The following is a 12,257-nucleotide window of genomic DNA, read 5'->3' as shown; positions in this document are numbered from 1 at the left end:
TTATAAACCCTCTCTATCATATCCCATGCTATCATTCTTGTATAGGGAAAATGGCAGTAACTGGGCATGTAGCAGCCTTACCTTTGCAAATTGAAAACACAGATAGCAGAAGGAGAGGAGAATTCGAACTGAAATAGTCTGCCAGTGGCAGACTTACATCCACATTAGGCTGATGCATTCAGTAGTATGCAAGATCTGGCATGGACAGATACACAGCTGCATGATCCAGTAATAATGAATTCTATTTAGATGCTTCGGTTTCAAGGTCCTGGTGTTGTGCATGATGGCTCACACTGTCATGACACTTGAATACAAAGGTGCCTTCATGAATGTTATTAGCAACATCTGAGCTTTCCCCTCTGTGACAAGACAGCATGCTGTGAACAAGACATGTGTCCAGCAAACGGTATGTTTCTTTCAATTTAAAAAGTGCAAAATGTAGTGTATTCAGAGTTATGGTGTAAATGAGGAAATTTCAAGGGCATAATTAGTGAATCTAAACCTCGAGGAACAGGCATTTAACAGGTATTAGGGTGGTGATTGACTGTAAAAGTGTTTTATAATGTTCCTAGATGAGGCCTCTGCTGATCAGTTGACAGGACGTGCTGCTTACGCTTCACAGTAGAAACCAATAGATCTTTTGTGCCATCAGTGTGACTGCATGAGTCACATCACAGAACAGTTACTTTCTCTGATATTGTGTAACATCAGTGCTGAGATTGCAGAAGTAACAGGCGAGTAGCAGTAGTAGTAGCACAACAGTATTGATCTTGATCGATGATGTTTGATTTGTACAGAGCCACACTATACAGTATCTGTTGCTGTGTCTGGCTGGGGGTCTTGGAGTCAGCATTCCCTACAGTGCTTACCTAATTAGGTGTATTTATTTCAGCTGTGGGAGAGAGGGGGAGAGGAGAGCTGTCAATAAAATTGTTTATAGCGCATTGATCCTCCAGACTAATTCTCATTCTGCACAAACTCCGCTGATTCCCCGTGTGACACTGAGTCCATCGTTGATCTCCAGGGTGCCGTTCCACAACAGTCATGACAAAACGGCAGTGGACACTGCTGCAGTTGTTGCTGTTGCTGCTGCTGACTGGGACCAGCACGCAAAAATGATGGATTTATATTGAAGTGCTTCCAATAAGATGTCAGGTGACTGCTGGTGACAAGCGGAGACAGATGAGTTAGAGTGGTGAGGTGGAAATGACTGATTGCATGCAAGAATAGGAACATTGCGGCTGTGTTATTGCATCAGTCTGGGAAATCTATTGCTGCTGAGATCTTTTTGTCGGTCACCAAGGATAAATCTTTGCACTGAGTGGATAATTTAACATTTGCACATCAGAATTTAAAAGTGAAGTGTTATCTCTGGCTGCTGCAGAAAGTGATGTAGCTTTTTATTTGGGGGCAGCTCTGCTGGGAAACTCTTTTCTGCTACATAACCCAGCTATATCATATCCATTAAAAACCCAAAGGTCCCCAACATGCTACGAACGGTCTGATCCCAGTCTGTCTTTTGTCTCTCAGTTAATGACAAAGCTTTATGGCAGCTATGACCCAACATCGAGACATCTTGGCCCCTTATTCACATACTGAGGCTATTTGTTCCAGCGGCCAGTTGGGATTATTATTTCTGCAGTTGCCTCAAATTAAGTTTTCTTTTGTATTCCACACAGTATTTAATAGTACAAATTAATGACAGTAAAAGTGGAGGTAATTAAAAAACAAATACAAGCAGTATTAAGAGTGCCAAGCAAAATATACAATAGTGACAATATGGAAATATAGAGTATCACTATCATTATCTTTATCTCTTTATGTTAAGTGTGGAGCTGTGGCCAGGAGGCAATTAGCATAGTTTAGCATTACGGGCTGAGGCTTGGAGTAAAGTAGTACAAATGTTCAAAATCCACCAATCAGCACATGTAAAGCTTATTAGATGGTTTTTCATAAACACTGCAGCCGGAGAAAACAGTTAGCCTGGAACCTCTTGTAGATCAAAAGTCCACCTACCAATGCGTTTAGAGTTTATTTATCTATTTTGTTTCAAATTAGACTGCTAGGCTCGGCGATATTCTTGAATATTATCGTCATTTTGAGGTATTTAGGCAACTAGTGGTCAGTACAAGGCAGAGGGATTGTCAAGAAATATTTTGACATGTAATTTCACTTAAAACCACAAACTGTTGTTTCACATTTGCATTTGTTTACTGATTAGAATGACTTCTAACTTTTTATTAGCAAGCCAGCTAAAAATTATGAGGTATGTTTAGAGTCGAGCCAGCTGTTTGCCCCTACCTACAGCCTTTATGCTAAGCTAAGCTAACGGGCACTAGTTCTGCGCATAATAAACAGACATTAGAGGGGCATCAGTCTCCTGGCAAGAGAACACATTGGCGTATTTTGCAAAATGTCAAACTATTTCTGCATAATATTACTGTAAGAACACATTAGTCTGTGTATAATATGTAAAGCAGTGAAACTAAGTATTTCAATTTCAGTCCTTTAGTTGGAATGTTGGCTATTGTAATAATAATCTCTGATGTATGTGTATACTGATTAAATACAAATGCTTCTATTTATCAATCTAGATTATAATTTTGTCCCATGGGTGCAGGGAAAAAAGTGTTGGTCTCCTGCAAGGTGCTCTGTCAAAAGGACTGTACAAGTGTGAAAAGCTGTGACCTCTGCAGGAGGATTTGTCAATATTCTGACCCAGGATCATGCCTCCTCAATCAGCCGTCTTACACATCTCTACAGGGATTAGCTGATTTGTCACAGAAAAAAAATGGAGGACTGGCAAATCTGCCTAAATGATCAAGAAGCAGGCAACATCTCCTACAGAATAATATAGATGTTTTTGGAAGTGATAGAAGCTAATAACAATGAAATGCCAGGGAATTTAGGCGCATTAGTGCCACTGATGAAATAACACGATGAACAGGGGGAATATATAAATGAAAGTGTGGTGGAATGCAAATATAGATGATAAAATAAAAGATGGATGAGAGTTCATGAGCAACGAAAACAGCGACTCTTTTGCGACTCAGGTGACAGCAAGAAATAGCAGAAAAACAACAACTGTGGGATCATCTTAACATTTGTATTTCTTCACGAAGAGATCGAATGAACGAACAGATCAATCCATCTTAGAGAGCAGTGTGTTGGAGTGATGTGTTTTAATGTGAAGAGTTGAACTGAGATGTAGACTGACATGTTTTTATTTCTTTTTGTTGTTGTTGTTGTTGTTGTTTTTTGGTTGTTTTTGTAAACGTCTCCCTTCTTTCCAGAGAGACGGCCATGAGGGAACCACTGCTGCAATGCAGCAAAACAAATTGTGAGAATCTATTAAGCGTGATTGTGAGAGAGAGCCTCTCCCTTGTTTCTCCCCCTCTGGTTGGCTCTCTCTGTGGTCAGACACTAAAACATTCCTGCTAAATAACAAGGTTGGATGATGAAAGTAACATGCAGTATGTCTGTATTATAAGAACAATACCATTTATAAATTGTAAATGGTTTAAAAGACACTTTACCGCCCCATGTAATCGTGTATTACTGCATCTCATCTTTTTTTCTATTACATGGGGAACTGATCAAAGAAACACAGTGCATTCAGTAGGCCATTATTGACATATAGACCTGACTTGGACGCCACGTCAGATTATGTAAAGTACAGGCTAAGATGCAGAACATACACATCAAGGTTATCCTTCGTTCTGCACAAGGTTTGAGCTTTACAGTATGTGCCAGTATTTATTCAAGAGGTATCGTACAACAGCACACACTCTGGAGTTTTCAAATAAATAACAAATTTATTAGCCTAATAATGATCTACAGAAAGCATAGCCCCCTCATTTATTTATTTAACGCCTGAAGCCATGTATGCACTGTATGTTTGTTTCATAAAATAATTTCATCTGCAAACATGTCACGCTAGACTATGAAACAGTCAAACACTCTGACTCAGACAAATGATAACTCATGTCCTGCCCCTCAGTCCTGAGTCTGTAAACATTTGAGCTTGCTAACAACGACAAACACGAGCTAAGATTAAATTTCCAGCTGTAAAAATCAGCTGTTCTTTTCTTGCCCCAGTCGGCTGATGTGCTTGCATGTGGCACACAGAGATGGTCACCATTTTTCTCCTCCATAAAGCAGAGGTGAGCTGAAAGTTCATCCCTACGAGTGCCCCCTTTTCACATTGTCACAGTGTTTTCAGATTTTCAGTGAAGCATTGTTATTATAAAAATATAAACTTGCAGAACAAAAACCTGCAAGCTTTGCAGTCTATAGCTGGCTAACACGCACAGCTACAGATAGGAAGCAAACACATAGAAGCACATTATTATTGTACATATAATAATATCATATATCATTATTTATATATTGTTATGAAAAAAAAGATACTCATGACACCAAGAGCTGTTACTTACCAGCTACATGGATGAGCATCTCCCAGTGGCAACAGTGACATGACATGACACTGATAAATGAGCAAGGCAGAGTTTCACAAGACATCTGTTTAAACAAACAAGCTGATTCCTTGCTATGGTTTGTTAAATCACCATAGAGATGATTTTTGTAGATTTTTTTTGCAGAAATTGTGTGGAATTGTATATGCTGCATATGCATATGCATATGTCGTGATGTGCAGGAGGCAGGCAATACTGAAGGCAAAGGAACTGCTACAATTTGGTGTTATGGTCTGCCATTCTGTCCCTCTTTCTTCTCTCCTGCGTTCCTGGCCACCTGCAGTCTTTCATCTCCTAAACATCAGCATCAATTTTTCACCACTATAAATCACAGCCGCCAACCTGTCAGACACATCAAGGAGCATTACAAAATGGAAATCGTGTAAGGGCGTTTTTAACAGTGCAGGAATGAGTTTCTTTGGACAGCACAGGCTCCTGCTGTGTGTCTTTGAGCAGAAGTTATAGCAGTATGATAATAAATGACCACTATGTCTATCAGTATAGAGTGATTTTTGTTCTTATTATTTGGCAGGATAAATGAAAGTGAGTGACAGGTCCAGGGTGACGTTTAGCAACTGAGAGGATCCACAGGGAGAGGGAGAAAGACGGATGAATTTTCATGTCAAACCATAAGATAAACTGAAATTAATGTATGTGTTGCAGGTCGACATGGGACTCATTGCCATGGTAACAGGCCATGTGCGACACCACCTTCCATCTCCACTTCCACCTCCTCCCCTCCCACAGCTATCACTCATCTACAGACGATGACACTGGTTTCTTCTCTCTGTTAATGCTGCTGTCTTTGAACTAGCTCCGCTGGATGCTGAACGTTCACCACCGACCACAACATCCAGGGGAGACGTCACACCCTCTAATCACCGGTTCCTCCGTCTCTCTGTTTGTCTCGCGCTCCATCCGTCTATCACTCGTTATCAGCCACAGTGTTTCTCTCTTTCTCACCCTGTCTCGGCAAAAACAAACCATGTGTTGACACAGGGGGGAAACAAGGTGAACCACAGCCCAGCGCTGGATGCTTATTTCCCCACTGAGTACTTGAATGATCACAGTGTGGTTTGTTGAATATTTGGCTTGTTTATCTCAATTAACTCTATCTCTATCTCTTGATAGCATGCGGTTTACAGAAACCACGCCAGTTAATGTGGGCTCACAGTAATCACTTGTAATGATGATTATTTTTATATTTTGCCTCTGGTGACTAGAGTAAACAGGGCATGACATACGGCCACATTGTGGAGATCACACTTTTGAATGTGTGGACAGTGTTTAAAGAGAACTGTGAGACCACTTTGGTCCGTTCCCTGTAGCTACAATAAGCAGCCTGTAGTTCCACTCAATTCAATTCAATTCAGTTTATTTATATAGCGCCAATTCACAACAAAAGTTATCTCATGACACTTTCCAATTAGAGCAGGTCTAGACCAAACTCTTTAATTAAATTGTAATATAGAGAGCCCAACATTCCCCCTTGAGCAAGCACTTGGCTTGACTCCTGATATTAATGTTTCATTCAAACACACTGATGATAGAAAATTAAGTCGACATTTATTTTCATTTATGTACAAGCTATTTCAGTAAAGTAATGTTGAAAAGTTTAAGCATAATGTGGTTTATGAAGTTTGACCACCTGTTGAGCGTGTTTGACAGTGGTTGCAGCAGCAGATTAAACTCCTATTCCTGAGTTACTGACATTAAAATCAATCAGGACTGAGGAGTTCAAAGGTTTTTATAGATGTAGGAAAATATATACTTTTAACATGAAGATGTTGAGAAGGAGCAGGTAGACTTGAAATGGGTATTACAGCACTGTAATAATGCACTTCCATAAAACTGACAGCATCATCAGGGCTGCTATCTTGCTTTAGGAAGCTCCTCCAGAACCAAAGAAATCATTATACAACATCTAATGACAAGGAGACCGACCTTAATGTGCTAAACTATTGCTCCTTTAAAGTAAAAAAGACTAGACTAATGTGTTCTACTTGTGGAAAAAAAAAGTTTTCCAGCAGCATCCTTGTGTTTGTAACCATTTCACTCTTAGAACGGGTCATTTCACAAATATCAAAAATAATACCTGTGTTACATCACCACCGCAGCAAAAATGTATGAAGTGAATGGTTTCTTTACCCTCTGCAGGGCTTCACTGTAATTTTCCCTGAAGGACTACAGACGCCTGAGAGAAGTGCAATATCAGACACGAAAGAAACCCTCACTGTACTGTATGTCCTTTGTTACAGATGTAACATCAAATTCAAGGTTAACCGACAAAAGGGTGTTGAACACAAACATTGCTGCAGCCCTACTTGTGCTGACAGCATTATTAGCGCAATATAAGAATGTGCATATTACTTTGAAAAGGAACAAAATCAGCTTTTCATAAATAATGAATTAAAGACTAGCACTGACAGCACTTTAAAAGCAAGAGCTTCACACCGAGTACTGTGGTCGATCCATCAGAACTTAATAATAGAGCGGTAAATCTCTTGATCCTTGACTCACTGCACCATCAAAAGCTGCGCTACAGTCAGAAAGTAAAACAACAATGCTTTGAGCAGACAGAAATACTGACACCTGACTCAAGATTACAGCAAACAATAATTGTGATCTCATAAAAATGTTTGCTGAAATATGGACACAGAGATTGTCCCACTGCATTGCCCGAAAATCTGCCAGCAGCTGCTGTTGACTTGGAGGATATTCACTGGCTGAAACAAAACCCCAGCTGCAGCAAATGCATACAGAGAGAGAGAAGCTAAATAAATCCTGTGCAACAAATCCAGCCACAAGCAAGTCCAATTGATTCCAGACTGCATTTACTCAAGGATCCTTTCGAGTCCAAAGACAGATTGACTTAACATATACACAACCACTGCTGAGAAGCTGCTGCATTTTGCTGCAGTGCTACTAATGTTGTATCAGAGAAAGTCACACTATATAAAAGCAACAGATGACCAACTAAATCTAAAATGCGGATCTTCCTTAATATGTTTCCTCAGTTAAATTTCTAAAGGCAAACACAGAAAGGTTGCCTGCCTCGTGTCTTCTTTACATTTCTCTTCAGCCTTTAATGCCAACTCAAATACCAGAGGAGACGGCTATAAGTGAGTAAGTTAGTCCTCTGGTTCATCTGCTCAACAAAAGGCCTATAGGCAAATCTCAGGAGGCCTGCATGTTATTTAACAAGCACTGTGCTTGACCAGGAAGGGAAGGAAGAAGGACAGATGAAGATAAAGAGAAAAAGAGAGTGTGAGGAGGAGCAGTGAGTCAGAGGGAAGAACGTTTGTACTTTAAGTCAGAGGAGATGTGCAGGCAGGCAGCTGAGAGCTCCCGTCAAGCTTGCTCTGAGACACAATGAAACTTTAATGAAGTTGCGCTGCTGCCGCATAGTGATGCATGGTCTCAGGGGCCTCGGTGATAGGGATTGGCTGGAGCATGCCCAGAGGTGTGTGTTTCAACTGCCACTCAGCTAACATGGAGAAACTGTAGAGAAGTGAGCCCTGGTCACATAGTTTAAATGTGCTGCGTTCAGCAGGCCGTGAAGCCCACATTCAGACCAAGGTTTTGTTGCCAGGTGGAGCTTAAGATGAGGAAAGGTGTCCTGTCAGATTTGTTCCCATCCTGATTTGGCTGATGAGCTTGTCAGTTGCTGGTTGAATAATTTAGCGAGGAAGGGAGAAGAAAGGCAGCGTACTATTAACCTCTGTTCTCTGCAAAGTTCCTGGAGCTGTGAGCCGAACCATCAACTAAGGTGGCAAGGAGGGGGGGGGGTGCAACAAAAAAAGGAGAGGGCATTTAAATTTAAGTGATCCAAGAGAGGAAGCAATGTTTGGGAGACTGTCCTCACTTGTCATTTGTTCAACTGGGCAACAAAGAAGCCTAAATACAGGAAACTATCACAGCCAATTAGGTGTGCTGCACAATCCAGTTAAACTTAACTACACTCTGCTCCAGTGTTTTGAGGCAGGTTGAATATGTTGAAGATGCTTGAATAAACTATTTTAGATTGTGTGTACTTTACTCTGAGGTTTCAACATTTTAAATTGAAATTTCGGACGTGTCAATCATCAACACAACACCTTTTTGTTCTTTTGTGAGTTTTTAGATGCACTATGAAAAGCATCCATTTTATATTTAGAATTTGGACACTGAAATAAAATGGTAGACGGCGGATGAAGCACCCAATATTTAGTGAGTTTGCACACAAAGCTATGGCTACAAAATGTCTTAGGAAATAGGAAGGGGTGGACAGATGGGTCAAACCCCAAAGTGCATTCTGTAGACAAGGGAGACCAGAGTTCTTTGAACATCATTCTTTACATTATTGCTGCCATGAAATAAAATCAATAAAAATTATAGACCAATGTGTTTCACGTGTATCTGAACACTACAATCATCAATCTCCAGGTGCAAGTGGAAAGATGTGGAGAGTGATTGCAGTGTCCAAAGGTCTTTCTCAGCTCTTTTCTCCTCTCCATTACTTCCCCTTTTTGTGTTCACCTTTGTTTCACTCTTTTAGTTGTCTTTTTTCTCTCTGTAGGGGTATTCTTGGCTTGTACTCAGAGGTCAACTCTTGATCTGTTTGTTAGAGTCGACTAACGATTGATCTATGCCCCTCCTGCTCCCTCTCTTCTTCACTCTTTTCCAGCAATCCCTCTGGACCTGCAAAAGATCAGCGTCAGTCAGCTTGCAGCCCATCCTTAAGAAACACAATCACCTTGAATCTCAGGGTCGGATCTTTGGTCAGAAGTCGGCGCAAAAGAACATCTTCACTTAACAGGAAGTCTTAGACATGCACTTGTTGGGAACAAAAGGTGTTGATGATCAGAGGAAACAATCTGTACTTTCTTTTTCCTAATTTTTCCTTTCCTTTTTTACTCTTATGATGAGTAAATTTGGACTGTCAAACCATAATCCCACAGCTTTCTCAGCTATTTCTTCTATTGAATGTTTCCTGCCAGAACAACTTGATTGATTCATGTGTCCATCACACTGACAATTTTGAAGAATGCATGTTACTTCCTCACTAAAAATGACCATATGGTGTTTAGAAACTGTGGAATATCTGTGCAGTCAAACAGTCAAACAATCAGCATTTGGCATGACTTCATTCAAGGCCAATTTGATTGGAATTACTGAGCTTATTAACTTATTTCACAAGATAGATTGTAGACTCTTCTAACAGTACGATGCGTGAAATGGCAGTTACTTCATTCACTTCAACAGTACTCTAAACTGTGAATGTTACTTCAAAGCACACCAATAAAGATCTGATTGGAGGGTCAATTTATTTGACATGATATACTGAACATATGTCACAGCAGAGGTTGCTGAGCTGGAATCTCCAGATAATGGGCTTTTTGGGCTCTGCCCTGCGCAGGAGTTGCTCTGAAAAGATTTAAACTCACAGTTCATGGGTCTTACACTCCTAACTACTGCTATCTTTAAGCCATATAGAGCGTGGTGGAATGTAAGACTATAAGAAGACAAAGTTCATTCAATTTCAAACATGCAACAAGAAATAAGAAACATAACAAGAAAGTCCAAAAGGACACAAATATTATGTATCTGAACAGAAAGATAAAAACGTCTTGGTGGTTCTTGCTGAGGGATGATCGATACCACTCGGATGTCTGTGCTTTAAGTACAGAGCTGGAGCCTGGAGCAGATTCACTTAGCTTGGCTTAAAGACTGGAACGCAGTCATTCCTAAGGTCTCAGGGTTTTATGTTCCATAGACTTATACGGCACATAACATGAACACAACAAAGGGTCCTGTGTTCCCAGATCTACATAGGTGCTCTCCGAGTGTTCTGTGTTCCCTGTCTCCAAGGTCAGGGTCAGGGTAATATGAGCCTACACAGCACAGGATATAATATACTACATAACCATCTTCCCCTTGGCAGCAGATTGTCTTGGGATTTACTAACATCTACATTATAACATAATTCTACTTAAGGGACATCTTTCTTTAGCATTCCATTACAGTGGTTTATTTTGTAGTTTCACTCACATTCACATGTCACGTTTTGCACATGAGAGGAAGGAAGAACCTTTCTCTTCTCTGTCAAGAAGGTGTCGACACCCTTAGCACTGGGTAATGGCTTTTCCTGCAAGTCACTGTTGCTTGATATCAGTCAGGGAGATAGAACAGAAAAACAAGTTAAATAATGAGAAAACCTGACAAACACATTGGTGCTGTTTAGAATATGATGCATCATACTTAAGTGATGCATCTCATAGCTGAACCATCCTTTCCAACATCAAATTTACAGCCCTGTTTTATTGATGACACATGGCGGATGGCATGGCTTTGCATTTTGCGTCTGTCACACACGTTGCTCTGCCTGCATCAGTTTGATATTTTGATGACTCACTGTGAATCGGACAACACGTGGGAGGAGAGAGGGAGTGATTTAGCCTGTGTAAATAATGATACTTCCTCTTCTCTCCAGGCATGTTTGTTCTTTCTGAGGCTTTTTTACTTTTTACTTTTACTTTGGAATCTACTTTATTAATGTGTGCAATAGCCAAGTTGCCATAATATTTTAGAAATCAGTATTTTTGAAAACGTTTGCAATGGACATTAAAAAAAAAATGTCACTCAACATGATCCAGGGTTTTGTAGAATCGTCTTGTCTGGTTATAATGATGCTCATCCATTAACCCATTAGTTCCTACTGACACATCATGGCTAAGTGATACATCTTAGTTCCTTTTTTTTAGTAGCTCAGGAGTAAACATTGCATTTTAGGACTGTTTTCAACTTCACATTCTTGTACATTAGGTGCTCTAATGTGCAGCGGACCTCAAAGTCTGAGACCATGTGGGCTTCCCCTCAGATAAGCTGGGAAAAAGGGGGTCCTTACGCTAGGGGATGTACTTACCCATGCAACAGTGTGGGTGATGAGTGTCAAAAGTGGCACCTACATGAATACTGGAACAGGTTTCTGAGCAGAACATCGCATTGGTTTTAATGTTGAGGTGAATTTGTGTATTTTTTTTGGAGGACAAAACAAAGGCATTTTGTAGAATGATATCCCAAATGGTCTGATGTAAACAACATCCATCGCAGCTTCCAGGTTTTGACATTTCAAGTTCACTGAAAATACACTTTAGCTCCAAACAAAGTGGTTCAGATAATCAACCTGTTGTTTTTGCAGAGATACCACCTTGTTCCCAGATTTCAACAATTACAGAAGTTAAGTTGAATCCTTGAATCCTTGAATTGAAGTTAGCATTAATAAAACATGAAAGCCACACAAATATGTCCCAGTGTGTACTGGAATGTTCTTTTGACTTTTGATTTGTTAACAATATGAGAAGAACATGCCTCCCAGTCAAATATTCGGAGATGTTGTACTTCGTTGTTTCGGGAGCAGTGCAAAGTCTAATTTAATAAACCTATATAAGCATTGCAGTGTTCAGTGGAGCAAAGCACATTTGAGTACTCAGAGATAAATACGTAAAGCAGCTCTCCCAAAGTATATTTTTCCAGCAAATATCTTCATATACACAAATATGTGCATAGATAAACACACACACAGAAACCTACACACATCTATATAGTATTAATGCACAGATTTTGTTGCAGAGACAGGATGGCCGGAAAGCAAATCATGACTCATCCTGCGTTCACACTGCCAGTGACGATTTATGACAACCAAGTAGGAAAACTTCTTCACTGCCTTCTGTTTTCTTCTCAAAGCGTAAAATCCCTCTGGTCCATGTTCACAGCTTTTGGCAGCAGGTGAGTTTACCCTAA

The sequence above is a fragment of the Scatophagus argus genome, chromosome 19, assembly GCF_020382885.2.
Source record: "Scatophagus argus isolate fScaArg1 chromosome 19, fScaArg1.pri, whole genome shotgun sequence".
NCBI classification, from domain to species: domain Eukaryota; kingdom Metazoa; phylum Chordata; class Actinopteri; family Scatophagidae; genus Scatophagus; species Scatophagus argus.
The sequence above is the reverse complement of the archived record's forward strand: the minus strand, read 5'-3'. Positions refer to the sequence as shown.